This window comes from Phyllobates terribilis, unplaced genomic scaffold (genome assembly GCF_046119375.1).
Source record: "Phyllobates terribilis strain yellow unplaced genomic scaffold, ASM4611937v1 Scaffold_4__5_contigs__length_816908805, whole genome shotgun sequence".
NCBI lineage: Eukaryota > Metazoa > Chordata > Amphibia > Anura > Dendrobatidae > Phyllobates > Phyllobates terribilis.
In genome coordinates, this window is record NW_027362764.1 from 308,136,302 (window position 1) to 308,152,760 (window position 16,459).

General features: G+C 42.1%; 1 protein-coding gene across 1 annotated transcript in view; it reads right to left on the reverse strand.

The window, feature by feature from the left end:
• TEX10 (testis expressed 10) overlaps nt 1-16,459 on the reverse strand; it is a 269,253-nt gene that overhangs the window by 138,712 nt on the left and 114,082 nt on the right. The window lies entirely within an intron of this gene.

Sequence of the window (16,459 nt, forward strand, 5' to 3'; positions counted from 1 at the left end):
CCAAGTTTCCGATTTTTTAAAAAATAAACGCAAGTGATATCAAATAAATTTTACCACCATCATGAAGTACAATATGTCACGAAAAAAACAGTCTCAGAATCCGTGGGATCCGATGAAGCGCTACAGAGTTATTACCTCAAAGTGACACTGGTCAGAACTGGAAAAATTGGCCTGGTCATTAACGTGCAAACAAACTTCGGGGGTAAAGTGGTTAAGTACCGAGCCACTTTGTATGTTCACGATCAAGCTTGATTTTTTAAATCGGACAAATCTCATTTTATGTAATAACTCGGGAATACTTCATCTGATCCCAGTGATTCTGACATTGTTTTTTTTGTGACATGTCATACTTCATGATAGTGCGGTAACGTTTGGTTGATATGATTTGCGTTTATTTACGAAAATATTGAAAGATTGGCAAAAAAAAATAAAAATTTCACAATTTTAGAAGTTTGAATTTTTATGCCCTTAAACTAGATGGATAAACCACCAAAATAGTTAATAAATAAAAATTTCCACATACCTACTTTAAATCTGATTAATTTTGTAAAAATATTTTTTTGTTGTTAGAAGGGTTAAATGTTTACTCAAGGTGCTCAAAATCACATTCAATTAGTTTATTAACCCTTCAGGTGCTTCACAGGAACTAAAGCAAAGTTTAACGGAAAAATTATTTTACTTTTTGTTCTCCTGTTTGGGCGCACAGAAGGGCTTGGAGGGAAAGAAGTATCATTCGATTTTTAGAATACAAAATTGTCTGGAATTGGTAGCGGACACCATGTCATGTTTATAGAGCCCCTGATGTGTGTAAACAGTGGAAACTCCCCACAACTGACCCAATTTTGGAAACTACACCCCTTAAAGATTTTATTCAGAAGTAAAGTAAGGATTTTGAACCCACACATACTACACACAATGCAAGTACAGTACATTAGGTCATCATATTGAAATATTTCAATTATTTCACAAAAAGTATTGTTTTAGCCTCAATTTTTCCACTTTTGCAAGAGGTGACATGAAAAAAATGAACCACTTAGTTTGTTCCCCACTTTCTTCTAAGCGTGGCGATACTCTGATTTGGTCAGCTGTCACGTGCCCCTAACAGCAGCGGTTGGAATCGCAATCCACCCACAGCTAGTAATATTAAATGCAGCTGTCAATTTCTGACACACACAGGTGCTTCTCACAAAATTAGAATATCAAAAAGTTAAATTAATTTCAGTTCTTCAATACAAAAAGTGAAACTCATTATATAGAGTCATTACAGAGTGATTTCAAGTATTTCTATTAATGTTGATGATTATGGCTTAAAGCCAATGAAAACACAAAAGTCATTATCTCAGCAAATTAAAAGCATTAACAAAAACACCTGCAAAGGCTTCCTAAGCATTTTAAAAGTTCCCTTAGTCTGTTTCAGTAGGCTCCACAATCATGGGGAAGACTGCTGATTTGACAGATGTCCAGAAGGCAGTCATTGTGTCACTTCACAAGGAAGGTAAGCCACAAAAGGTCATTGCTAAAGAAGCTGGCTGTTCAGAGTGCTGAATCCAAGCATATTAATGGAAAGTTGAGTAGAAGGAAAAAGTGTGGCAGAAAAAGGTGCACAAGCAACCGGGATAACCACAGCCTTGAAAGTATTGCTAAGAAAAGGCCATTCAAAAATTTGGGAGAGATTCACAAGGAGTGGACTGCTGCTGGAGTCATTGCTTCAAGAGCCACCACACACACAGATGTATCCAGGACATGGGCTACAAGTGTCACATTCCTTGTGTCATACAACTCATGACCAATACACAACGCCAGAAGCGTCTTACCTGGGCCAAGGAGAAAAAGACCTGGACTGTTACTTAGTGGTCCAAGGTGTTGTTTTCAGATGAAAGTAAACTTTGCATTTCATTTGGAAATCAAGGTCCCAGAGTCTGGAGAAAGAGTGGAGAGGCACACAATTCAAGCTGCTTGAGGTCGAGTGTGAAATTTCCACAATTAGTGATGGATTCGGGAGCCATGTCATCTGCTGGTGTAGGTCTACTCAGTGTTTTATCAAGACCAAAGTCAGCGCAGATGTCTACCAGGAAATTTTAGAGCACTTCCTGCTTTCCTCTGCCAACAAGCTTTTTGGAGATGGAAATTTCATTCTCCAACAGGACTTGGCACCTGTCCACACTGCCAAAGGTATCAATACCTGGTTTAAAAACAACAGTATCACTGTGCTTGATTGGCCAGAAAACTCGCCTGACCTTAACCCCATAGAGAATCTATGGGGTATTGTCAAGAGGAAGATGAGATACACCAGACCCAACAATGCAGACGAGCTGAAGGCTGCTATTAAAGCATCCTGGGCTTCCATAACACCTCAGCAGTGCCACAGGCTGATCATCTCAATGCCACGTCGCATTGAAGCAGCAACTGACGGAAAAGGAGCCCCAACCAAGTATTGAGTGCATTTACTGAACATACATTTCAGTAAGCCAACATTTCGGATTCTAAAATCATTTCTCAAGCTGGTGTTCTAAAGTATTCTAATTTGCTGAGATAATGACTTTTGTGTTTTCACTGGCTGTAAGGCGTAATCATCAACATTAACAGAAATAAACACTTAAAATAGATCACTCTGTTTGTACTGCCTCTATATAATATATAATATATAAATTTCACTTTTTGTATTTAAGAACTGAAATAAATTAACTTTTTGATGATATTCTAAATTTTTGAGAAGCACCTGTAAGTGCTCAGGGTAGAGCACAGGATAAATGTGATCCTAAATGTGATGTAAAATGTTCCCAATAACAGCTTCAACTCAATCCACAAGAAAGCCCCCACTCAGGTCCGTCATCGGTTATCGGAAATATAGGAGGCTTTTATGTTCCTGGTAGTACAAAAGCTCTGAAAAAGCGAAAATGACTCCTCGTGCCCCAAAAGAAATCCAGCGAATTCTGCACTCCCAAATCTAAGTGCAGTCCCTCCCTTCAGAGCTTTAGTGTGCCTAAACCACATTTAGACTCCACATGTTTGGCATTTCTGTAGAAATGAAAGCCCATCTAATTTACAGGTACATGTCTCCAGAAGCATGAGCTGAGCATAAAGTACTGGTCACTACAAGGCATTGGTCACTACAAGTTACAAGTCTCTACAACATACAGGTAACTACAATGACAGTTTGCAATTTTGACTCAGCAACATCCACTACTGCTTGTTTCTGGAAAACACCCAAGAAGTCAAAATAGTCAATTCACCTGTAGATAAATTCACAAAAGGGTATAATTTCCAAAATGGGGTCACTTGAGGGGGATTATGCTCTTCTAGCACTTAGGGGCTCTGTATATTGAGTCTGCATACTATTCTAGAAAAATCTGACCTTGAGGAGGAAAATAGTGCTCCATCTCTCCCAATGTTTTGCCGTATGGCTCAGCAGCACTGTAAAGCCACATATGGGGTATTTCTACATTCAGCAGAAATTGTGGGACACATTTTGGTGCCATTTTTACCCATTTTCCAGTATGAAAATGTAAAATCTGGGGCTCAAACAAAATTTTGTTGGCAAAAATGTAATTTTTTTTTTCTTCTGCTACCTCAGGGGCTCTGGCAATGTGACATAGCACCCTCAAACCATTCCTGCAAAATCTGAACTCCAATATGGCGTTTCTTCCCTTCTGAGCTTTGCATTGTGCCTCAAAAGTAGTTTTCAACCCGATATGGTGTACTCAGGAGAAATTGTACAATAAATTTTACTATCCTTGAATGAAAAAATTTGATGCTAAATCAAATTTTTTGGGGGGAAAACATTTTTCTTCACTTTCACTGATAATAGTTGAAAAATTCTGTAATCAAGGTGCTCACCACGTTTACATAAATTCCTTGAGGGGTCTAATTTACAAATCTGGGTCCCTTGTCGGGAGTTTCCATTGCTTAGGCACATCAGGGGCTCTCCAAATGCGACAAAACACCCACAGACCATACCATTAAAGTCTGCGTTCCAAAACACCCCTCCTTCCTTTCTGAGCCCTGCAGTAGTTTTCCCCCACATGTGAAGCATCAACGTACTCATGAGAAATTACACAACTTTCTCTGGCAAGGGTTCTCTCTGCCTCAATCTTTGCTGCCTTGATTTGGTTTTAACAGAATGTATTTAATTTTCTATATTTATTTAATGTCTCATCACTACGCACTTTGCTTTAGTTCTCTAAATACATTCTTTTTGTCACTTATTGCGCCACTTACAGCTTTATTTAGCCATAGTGGTTTCCTCCTATTTCTAGCATGTTTATTCCCATAGGGTATATATTGTGATCAGGTCCTTTTCAGGATGCTAATAAATGTCTCCCATTTGCTTTGTGTAGCTTTATGTCTCAGGATATCGTTCCAGTTTATTGCACTAAGATCATCTCTCAACCGTTGGAAATTTGCCTTCCTGAAGTTTAGCGTCCTTGTAACCCCTCTACTACACATCTTATTAAAGGTTACATGAAAACGTATTATTTTGTGATCACTATTACCCAAGTGACCCCGAACTCGTATATTTGATATGCGGTCTGGCCTATTGGTTAATATTAGGTCTAGCAGTTCCTCCCTTCTTGTTGGGTCCTGAACCAGTTGTGAAAGGTAATTGTCTCTCATAGTTGTCAAAAACCTATCACCTTTGCTTGAACTACAGGTTTCTGTCCCCCAATGTATTTCAGGGTAGTTGAAGACCCCCATAATAATGACTTGTCCTTGAGTCGCTGCTTCATCTATTTGCTTTACGAGGATATTCTCCGCTGCTTCCATTATTATTGGAGACTTATAACAAACCCCTATCAGTAATTTATTATTTTTCCCCCTCCCCTTATCTCCACCCACAGGGACTCTACATTTTCATTAGATTCACATATATCCTCCTGCAAGATGGGTTTTAAGGATGATTTTACATATAAACACACACCCCCCACCCTCGCTTGTTTGTATGGTCATTTCTGAACAGACTATAGCCCTGTAAATTAACTGCCCAGTCATGGCTCTCGTCCAGCCACGTCTCCGATATCCCCACCATCTCATAATTATTTTCCAACACAATTAATTCTAAATTCCTCCATTTTGTTGGTGAGGCTTCTGGCATTAGTGTACATGCATTTTATGTATCTCTCTGTACCTCTTTCCTTCTTACTTTATTGACTGTTCTAACCCCACCCCCAATTTCTTTATTTGTGCCCAGATCACTATCTGCACTATCTTCCCCACCTATAAAATGAATACCCTCCTCCCCAATCCCTAGTTTAAACACTCCTCCAACCTTCTAGCGATTTTCTCCCCCAGCACAGCTGCACCCTCCCCATTGAGGTGCAGCCAGTCCCTAGAGTAGAGTCTGTAGCCAACTGAGAAGTTGGCCCAGTTCTCCAGGAACCCAAATCCCTCCTTCCTACACCAGTTCTTGAGCCACTTATTTATCTCCCTAATCTCCCGTTGCCTCTCTGGCGTGGCACGTGGTACAGGTAGTATTTCCGAGAATACCATCTTGGAGGTCCTTGCTTTAAGCTTGCAGCCTAATTCCCTGAAATCATCTTTAAGGACCTTCCACCTACCTCTAACTTCGTCATTTGTGACAATTTGCACCATGACTGCTGGGTCCTCACCAGCCCCTCCCAGTAATCTGTCAACCTGATCAGCGATGTGCCGGACTCAAGCGCCAGGTAGGCAGCACACAGTTCGACGATCCCTGCCTTTGTGACAGATTGCCCTATCTGTTCGGCTGTGCGCACACGATGCGTTTTTAATGCGTTTCCGCAGCTGCGAAAACGCATTAAAAACGCATGGTAGAAGGGCAGCAATATTCCCCAATGATAATCCGCATGTGCTGTGCCCATGCTGCGGATTTTTCCGCAGCGTTTATGCTGCGCTCAAAAATCCGCAGCATGTCCATTAATTTTGCGGAAGCGACTTGCATTAGAACGCGCCAATACCGCAAGACTGCATTTGTACTTGCATTATTGGCGCGTTCTAATGTGCGGATGGTACCCGAGTGTAGAGAAGATGAGACACTCCTCCACACCCAGGTACCATAAAAAAGCTGTAAAAACAAGACTAAAATAAAAAAATAAGATATATTCACCTTCCGACAGCCCCTGGTCTCCTTCCCTCTGTTTGCGTGCAAGACTGAAGGACCTTCGGTGACGTCACAGTCATGTGACCGCAGGCCCTTCAGCGCAGTGTCTCGCGATATCCCGGCAGCCAGGAACGAACGCGGCAGCACACGCCGGGCCATCGGAGGGTAAGTATAGCTTTATTTTTTTATTTTTAAACATTCTTTTACGGTCACACTATATAAATCCATGCCGGTTGCATGGATTTATATAGTGTGATTGTCAAGCACTTTCCAGGTGATGCTAAAATCGCCTGGAAAGCGCTTGTCAATCCGCATGCGAAAACGCATGTGGAAACGCATGTGAATCCGCATGTATTCCGCAGGAAAAACGCATGTACAATCCGCATGTGTTTTTTCTGCCAGGGAGATGCAGAAAGGATTCAGAAATTTTCTGCATCGTGTGCACATAGCCTTCCCCTAATAATTGACTCCCCCACTACCAACACCTGCCCTGCTCTCCCCTTACTGGAGCTGACATTCCTCCGGCTTTCAGAGGACTTGCCTTGCTGCAGAAGTGCTACCCCTGTACCGACACACCCTTCATCTGCCAACTTTGCAAACTTATTGGGGTGTGCCAGATCAGGACTAGCCTCCCTGGCACTCTTCCCTCTACACACCCCCTTCTGTCACCCAGCTAGCTGCCTCACTGTCCTGCAGCTCTCTACTACCACCCTCCCCCACATCTACCCCAGTGAGCAGCTGCAGACTCCTTTCCATATTGTCAATGGATCTCCGTGTTGCCAGCTGCTCCTTTAGATCCAGTACCTGGGCTTCCAAACGCACAACGTGCACACATCTGGCGCAGCGGTATGCAACCCCGACTGGCTGTTCAAGGATTGCATACATGTGGCAAGATGTACACTGGATAGCATTGTCAATAATGGAGCTCATTTCCTAATGGGGATTGCACTAGACAGAAATGTTAAGTATAAAGAAATGTAAAGAATTAATAAAATACAGACAGCAATTCAGTCCAAATTCCTCCATTCCAAACTCCCTGAATCCAAAGTCACTGAACAACAAGTTACACACTTACATTTGCACTGACGCTCCGGTCACACTCGCTAAGGAAGAATATTTTAAAGAGGTCCCCCCCCATTTTAGCAGCAATACACCCTACAACTCAGTGCACTTCCAAAGGACCTGCCATTTAAGCTTGAATATAAGAACAGAGCACCAATAAAAGACCCAACTACAGGCCCACTACGGAGCACGAGAATCTAAATATCTCCAAACTGCAAATAAAGATTAAACAAAAACCACAAGACTGATATCATCAACCCAGGTATCATTTTAATAAGTATAACGGCGCCCATCTGACACTGCCTGTAGTTTACTTGGCACAAACCTGATGACAGGTTCGCTTAAAAGACTATTAGTCTGTAACCCCAATTTTCTGAAATCCATATAATTTTGGGATGAATAAGTTTTGATTGCTTTTTAGTGCAATTTTTGGGGAGGTATGCAATTGAAAAAATGGTAGTTTTGGCATTTATATTTTACATTTTTTTGATTGTGTTCATCTTAGTACTAGACAATTTTTTGTTTTATGTTTGTGTGTTAAAAGACTGGACTTTTGCGAATGCTGGGATACCAAATACAGTAAGTATAAGTATTTGATACACTGCCGATTTTGCAAGTTTTCCCACCTACAAAGAATTGAGAGGTCTGTAATTTTTACTGTAGGTACACTTCAACTGTGAGCAACAGAATCGAAAAACAAGAAAATCACATTGTATGATTTAGGCTATGTGCCCACGATGCAGAAATGCTGCATATTTTTTATGCTTCTCCCTGGCAGGAAAAAAGCATGTGTTTTTTACATGCGTTTTTCCCGCCAGGTAGTAGCGTTTGTCAAGCGTCTTTGCATGCATTTCTGCATGCGGGTTATCAAGCGCTTTTCCAAGCTATTTTAGCATCACTTGGAAAGTGCTTGACAACTTGTTCACACTATATAAATCCATGCAACCGGCATGGATTTATAGTAGTGTGACCAAGTTAGTTAAAAAAAAAAAAAAAAAAGAATAAAATGGTAAAAAATAAAAAAATAAAGTTTATACTCACCTTCCGGTATCCTCCCGGTGTTCTCTCTGCCGCGTCCGGTGTGTTGGGCGGCTCGAGGTGGTGTGAAGGACCTGCGGTGACGTCATTGAGCCATGTGATGGGTCACATGACTCAGTGACGTCATGGCAGGTCCTTCACAACAGCGGGAGCATTGCAAGAGAGCGGACGCGGCAGAGATAACACCGGGAGGACATCGGAAGGGGAGTATAAACTTTATTTTTTATTTTAAATTCTTTTTTTTACAGTTTCTATGGTACCCAGGTCTGGATGAGAGCCTCCTCTTCTCCAAACCCGGGTACCATCCACACATAGAAACGCATATAATCCGTGTGTACAAATGAACTGACACAGATTATATGTGTCTCAATGCAAGCCAATGGCGGCGATTACGCTGCGTGTCCGCAAAATTAATGGACATGCTGCGGATTTTTGAGCACAGCATAAACGCTGCGGAAAAATCCGCAGCATGGGCATTGACAGTGCGGCTTGTCATTGAGGACCATGGGGGGCAAATTACCAAGCGTTTTTGAAGCGTTTACGCTGCGGAAATTCCGCAGCATATACGCTTGTAAAACGCTACGTGGGCACATACCCTTATAAATAATTCAAATGCATTTTTATTGCATGAACTTCCGTATTTTTAAGACTATAAGACGCACTTTTTTCCTTCAAAATTTGGGAGGAAAGTTGGGGGTGCATCTTATAGTCCGATATACATAAATACTGTGGCTGTAGGTGGTGGGGGATTTGTGACAGTGGCAGAGTAGCGGTGCACATGAGGTAGCAGCCGCCAGCTGCAGCCTACACTGTGCCCACTACTAAAGAAAATGAATATTTACTGCTCCCCATGCCCATGGGCCCCCCTCATCCATCATCCAGGTATGTATGGCACCCTTCATCCCTGTATGTATGGCCCCCCTCATCCAGGTATGCTTGGCACCCCCTGATCCTCGTCAAGCTGCACAGAAAAAAAATAAAACAATCATACTCCCCTCCTTTCTCCTCCAGCGCCATGTCCAGCACTGTGCTGGAATAGTCACGCAGTCCCGGCGTGGGGAGCAGTGACCATTCTCCCTAATAGCGCGCACGCTGTAGTCGCAGCTCCTGCTGTGCCCGCTATTAAAGGCCATGAATATTCACCACTCCCATGGGTGTGGTGAATATTCATGACCTTTAATAGCGGGCACGCTGACCGCCGAGCCCAGCAGGAGCCACGCTGGGGCTTACAGCATGCGCGCTATTAGGAAGAAAGAATGGTCACTGCTCCCTACGCACTCAATCCCGACGTGGGGAGGAGTGACTATTCCGGCACAGAGCAGAACACCGCGCTGGAGGAGAGAGGAGGGGAGTATGATTGTTTATTTTTTTTCTGTGCAAAGTGACGGGGATCAGGAGGTACCAAGCATACCAGGATGAGGGGGCCATACATACAGGGATGGAGGGGGCCATACATACAGGGATGAAGGGGGCCATAAATACAGGGATGAAGGGGGCCATACATACCAGGAAGAGGAATGAAGGTACCATATATACCAGGAAGAGGGATAAAGGTGCCATACATACTATGATGGGTGTGAGGAGGGCCATACATAACAGGATGAGGGTGCCATACATAGCAGGAAGAGGGAGGAGGGGGCCATGCATACCAGGATGGTGGATTGGGGTGCCATGCATATAAGGATGGGGAAGAGGGCCACGTATAACAGGAAAGAGGGGGCCATATATACCAGGATGGGGGATATTAACAGAATTGGGGGACATTATCACTATAACAGTGTCAGCAGCAGACCCCCTCCTTAACCCCTTCTCGACCTTGGGATTTTACGTTTTTTGCATTTTTGTTTTTTGCTCCCCTTGTTCCCAGAGCCATAGCGTTTTTATTTTTTGGTCAATATGGCCATGTGAGGGCTTATTTTTTGCGGGACGAGTTGTACTTTTAAACGGCATTTCTAGTTTTACCATATCATGTACTGGAAAACGGGAAAAAAATTCCAAGTGCAGTGAAATTGCAAAAAAACAGCAATACGACAGATGTTTGTTTTTTTTACCACGTTTAGTGAATGCTAAAACTGACCTGCCATTATTATTCTCCAGGTCATTACGAGTTCGTAGACACCAAACATGTATAGGTTCTTTTTTATTTAAGTGGGGAAAAAAAATCCAAAGTTTGCTGAAAAAAAAAATAAAATAAAATAAAAAAAAAAATGGCGCTATTTTCCGAGACCCGTAGCGTCTCCATTTTTCGGGATCTAGGGCCGGGTGAGGGCTTATTTTTTGCGCGCCGAGCTGACGTTTTTATTAATACCATTTTGGCGTAGATCCGATGTTTTGATTGCCCGCTATTGCAACGTTGCGGCGACCTAAAAAAACGTAATTCTGGCGTTTAGAATTTTTTTCTCATTATGCCGTTTACCGATCGGATTAATTCTTTTTTTATATTGATAGATCAGGCGATTCTGAACGCGGCAATACCAAATATGTGTATGTGGGGTTATTTTTTATTATTTTATTTTGAATGGGGCAAAAAGGGGGCGATTTAAACTTTTATATTTTTTTTACATTTTTAAAAACATTTTTTTAAAACTTTTTGCTTGCTTCTATAGTCTCCATAGGAGACTAGAAGCAGAAACTGTCCGATCGCCTCTGCTACATACAGATGATCAGCAGATCACCTGTATGTAGCAGAAATGCTCCTGTACTAGGTGGCGCTCATAGTAATCTTTACATGACAACCACTGGTGTCTGCTGCAGACCCAGGGTTGTCATGAGCACCGATGGGTGACCTGCGATCACGTGACGGTGTCGCCGATGGGCGGGGTAAGTGGCGCGCTTCCAGCGCGGCGCTGTTTAATGCCGCTGTCAGAGATTTAATATGTTAACAGCCGCGGGTGGATCACAATTCCACTAGCGGCTATTGCGGGCACATGTCAGCTGCAATAATCAGATGACATGTGCCCGGTTCAGTGCGGGCTCAGCGCCGGAGCCCTCACTGAACCGGGGGTGCTGGCCTGGGGCGTACTAATAAGCCCTGGGCCAGTAAGGGGTTAACAAGGCATCATGACCACATTTTTTGCTTCAATTTTTTTTCTATTTTCCTCCTCTAAAACCTAGGTGCATCTTATGGTCCGATGCCTCTTATAGTCTGAAAAATATGGTAAGTATTTGATCATCTACAAACCAGCAAGAAGTCTGGCTCTCATAGACATGTTAGTTTTTCTTTAACCCCTTTACCCCCCGAGGGTGGTTTGCATGTTAATGACCAGGTCAATTTTAACAATTCTGACCATTGTCACTTTATGAGGTAATAACGCTGGAACGCGTCAACGGATCCCACTGATTCGAAGATTGTTTTTTTGTGATATATGGTACTTCATGATAGTCGTAAAATTTCTTTGATATGACTTGCGTTTATTTGTGAAAAAATTGAAAAAATTTTAACATTTCACAGTTTTCAAAATTTTAACTTTCATGTCCTTAAATCAGAGAGCTATGCCCCACAAAATAATTAACAAATAACATTTCCCACACGTCTACTTTACATCAGCACAATTTTGGAACCAAAATGTTGCTTTGTTATGAAGTTATAAAGGGGTAAAAGTTGACGAGCGATTTCTCATTATTTTAACAAAATTTACAAAAACATTTTTTTAGGGACCACATCACATTTGAAGTGACTTTGAGGGGTCTATATGACAGAAAATACCCTAAATTGACACCAATCTAAAAACTGCACCCCTCAAGGTGCTCAAAACCACATTCAATAAGTTTATTAACCCTTCAGGTGCTTCACAGGAATTTTTGGAATGTGGGAGAAAACAATGAACATTTAGCTCTTTCACAAAAATGTTATTGTAGACCCCATTTTTTTTATTTTCACAAGGGTAACAGGAAAAAATGGACCCCAAAATTTGTTGTGCAATTACTCCTGAGCACGCCGATACCCCATATGTGGGGAAAAAACACTGTTTGGGTACACGGCCGTGTTCGGAAGGGAAGGAGTACCATTTGACTTTTTGAATGTAAAATTTGCTTGAATAATTAGCGGACGCCATGTTGTGTTTGGGGAGCCCCAGATGTTCCAAAACAGTGGAAACCACCCACAAGTGACATTATTTTGTTAACTAGACCCATCAAGGAACTTATCTAGATGTGTGGTGCGCACCTTGAACCCCCAAGTGCTTCACAGAAGTTTATAACATGGAGCCATAAAAATAAAATGTTCACATTTTTCCCACAAAAATGATTTTCAGCCTCCAATTTGGCATTTTCACAAGGGTAACAGGAGAAATTAAATAATGTAATTTGTTGTGCAATTTCTCCTGAGTACGCAGATACCCCATATGTGGGGGAAAACCACAGTTTGGGCGCACTGCAGGGTTTGGAAGGGAAGGAGCGCCATTTAACTTTTTAAATGTAAAATTTGCTTGAATAATTAGCGGACGCAATGTCGCATTTGGAGAGCCCCTGATGTGCCTAAACAGTGGAAACCCCCCACAAGTGACACCATTTTGGAATCTAGACCCCTCAGGGAACTTATCTAGATGTGTGGTGAGCACCCTGAACCCCCAGGTGCTTCACAGAAGTTAATAAAGTAGAGCTGTGAAAATAAAAAAATCTTAACATTTTCCACAAAAATGATCTTTTAGCCCCACATTTTTTATTTTCACAAGGGTAAGAGGAGAAAATTGACCCCAAAAACTGTTGTGCAATTTCTTTTGAGTACGCAAATACCTCATATGTGGGGAAAATACACTGTTTGGGCGCACGGCAGGGTTCAGAAAGTAAGGAGCACTATGACTTTTTGAACGCAAAATTGGCTGGAATCAAGAGCGGGCGCCGTGTCGCATTTGGAGAGCCCCTGATGTGCCTAAACAGTGGAAACCCCCCACAAGTGACCCCATTTTGGAAAATAGACCACTCAAGGATTTTATCAAGGGGTATAATGAACATTTTCAACTCAGAGGTATGACAAAGAATTTAACATTAGGTCAATATATTGAATAAGCTGTCAGTCTTGAGCACAAGTACTTGCTACTTGAGTTTGCATTGAGTGCTCGAGTGACATGCTTGAGTCCCTGCCCTGCAAGTTTTACGGTTGATAGACACCCAAAAAGAACCATGCAGGGATTGCTCGTGCATGACAGGCAATCCCCGTATGTTTTATTTGGGCTGTATAACAGCTGCGAAACATATGGGGCAGAGACTCTAGCATGTCACTCGAGCACCCGCGATACTCAGTCCAAACCAGAGCACCCGATGCAAACTCAAATAGCGAGTACTTTCGTTCAACACTAGTCGCTAATATCGTCATTTTTTTTCTTTACTTTTGAAAAAATCCCAACCACAAGCCTAAGCCTAGCGCATCCACAAGCCTAAGCCTAGCGCAACCACAAGCCTAAGGCCAAAAGGCCCAGGTACAGATTATTACGCCCAATGTCAGAAAGGGGTTAAGAAGCCCTTCTACTCTTAACTCATTGCCTGTATTAATTGCACCTGTTTGAACTTGTTACCTGTATAAAAGACACCTGTCCACACAGCCAATCACACTCCAACCTCTCCACCATGGTCAAGACCAAAGGGCTGTCTAAGGACACCAGGGACAAAATTGTAAACCTGCACATGGCTGGGATGGACTACAGGACAACAGAGAAAAAGCTTGGCGAGATTGCTGGCACAATTTTAGAAAATGGAAGAAACACAAGATGACTGGAAATCTTCCTCGGTCTGGGGCTCCATGCAAGATCTCACTTCATGGTTAAGGATGATTCTGAGTAATGTCAGAAATCAGCCAAGAACTACATGGGAAGACCAAGTCAATGACCTGAAGAGAGCTGGGAACACAGTCTCAAACATTACCGTTAGTAACACACTACACAGTCATGAATTAAAATCCAGTATGGCAAGTAAGATCCTCCTGCTCATGCCAGCACATGTCCAGGCCCGTTTGAATTTCACCAATGACAATCTAGATGATCCAGAGGAGGCATGGGAGAAGGTCATGTGGTCAGATGAGATCAAAATAGAACTTTTTTGGATTAACTCCACTTATCGTGTTTGAAGTAAGAAGATAAATGATTACAACCCGAAGAACACCTTCTTAACTGTGAAGCACAGTGGTTTAAACATCATACTTTGGGGGTGCTTTTCTGCAAAGGAGACAGGACAACCGCGCTGTATTGAAGTGCAGACGGATGGGGTCATGTATCGTGAGATTTTGGCCAACAACCTCCTTCCCTCAGTAAGAACAATGAAGAAGGGTTGTGGTTGGTTCTTCCAGCATGACAATGACCCGAAACAAACAGCCAGGGCAACTATGGAATGGCTCCGCAAGAAGCATTTTAAGGTCCTGCAGTTGCCTAGCCAGTCTCTAGACCTGAACCCAAAAGAAAATCTTTGGAGGGAGCTGAAACTCAATGTTGCCCAGCGACAGCCCCAAAACCTAAAAGATCTGGAGAAGATCTGTATGAAGGAGTAGGCCAAAATCCCTGCTGCAGTGTGTGCAAACTTTGTCAAGAACTACAGGAAACGTCTGACCTCTAATTGCAAACAAAGGTTTCTGTACCAAATATTAAGTTGTTTTTCTATGGTATCAAATACTTATTTCCTGCAATAAAATGCAAATTATGTAAAAATCATCCAATGTGATTTTGTTTTTTTATAAGATTTTGTCTCACAGTTCAAAAATTACTGATTTCTCCATTCTTTGTAGGTGGGAAAACTTGCAAAATTGGCAGTGTATCAAACATTTATTTCCCCACTGTATGGTTTGTTTGCTTTTTTAACTTTATTTTTGTATTGGGTAAAGCGATGGATTCAATCTATTTTTTTTTATTGCATATATAACAAAATTAACAATCTAGCTAAAATCACTGAGGCAGGTGCTGGTTACAGTTATATGAAAAAGTTTGGGCACCCCTATTAATCTTAAGCTTAATGTTTTATCAAAATTGGTGTTTTTGCAACAGCTATTTCAGTTTCATATATGTAATAACTGTTGGACACAGTAATGTTTCTGCCTTGAAATGAGGTTTATTGTACTAACAGAAAATGTGCAATCTGCATTCAAACAAAATTTGACAGGTGCATAAGTATGGGCACCCTTATCATTTTCTTGTTTTAAATACTCCTACCTACTTTTTACTGACTTACTAAAGCACTTTTTTTGGTTTTGTAACCTCATTGAGCTTTGAACTTCGTAGCCAGGTGTATGCAATCATGAGAAAAGCTACTTAAAGTGGCCACTTGCAAGTTGTTCTCCTGTTTGAATCTCCTCTGAAGAGTCGCATCATGGGCTTCTCAAAACAACTGTCAAATGTTCTGAAAACAAAGATTATTCAACATAGTTGTTCAGGGGAAGGATACAAAAAGCTGTCTCGGAGATTTAACCTGCCAGTTTCCACTGTGAGGAACATAGTAAGGAAATGGAAGAACACAGGGACAGTTCTTGTTAAGGCCAGAAGTGGCAGGCCAAGAAAAACATCAGAAAGGCAGAGAAGAAGAATGGTGAGATCAGTCAAGGACCATCCTCAGACCACCTCCAGAGAGCTGCAGCATCAACTTGCTGCAAATGGTGTCACTGTGCATCGGTCAACTATACAACGCACTTTGCACAAGGAGAAGCTGTATGGGAGAGTGATGCGAAAGAAGCCGTTTCTGCAAGCACGCCACAAACAGAGTCGGCTGAGGTATGCAAAATGCACATTTGGAGAAGCCAACTTCTTTTTGGAAGAAGGTCCTGTGGACTGATGAAACCAAGATTGAGTTGTTTGGTTATACAAAAAGGCGTAATGCATGGCGGCAAAAAAACACAGCATTCCAAGAAAAACACTTGCTACCCACAGTAAAATTTGGTGGAGGTTCCATCATGCTTTGGGGCTGTGTGGCCAATGCCGGCACCGGGAATCTTGTTAAAGTTGAGGGACGCATGGATTCCACTCAGTATCAGCAGATTCTTGACAATAATTTTCAAGAATCAGTGACAAAGTTGAAGTTACGCAGGGGATGGATCTTTCAGCAAGACAATGATCCAAAACACCGCTCCAAATCTACTCAGGCATTCATGCAGAGGAACAATTACAATGTTCTGGAATGGCCATCCCAGTCCCGAGACCTGAATATCATTGAACATCTGTGGGATCATTTGAAGAGGGCTGTCCATGCTCGGCGACCATCAAACTTAACTGAACTGGAATTGTTTTGGAAAGAGGAATGGTCAAAAATACCTTCATCCAGGAAATCATTAAAAGCTACAGGAAGCGACTAGAGGCTGTTATTTTTGCA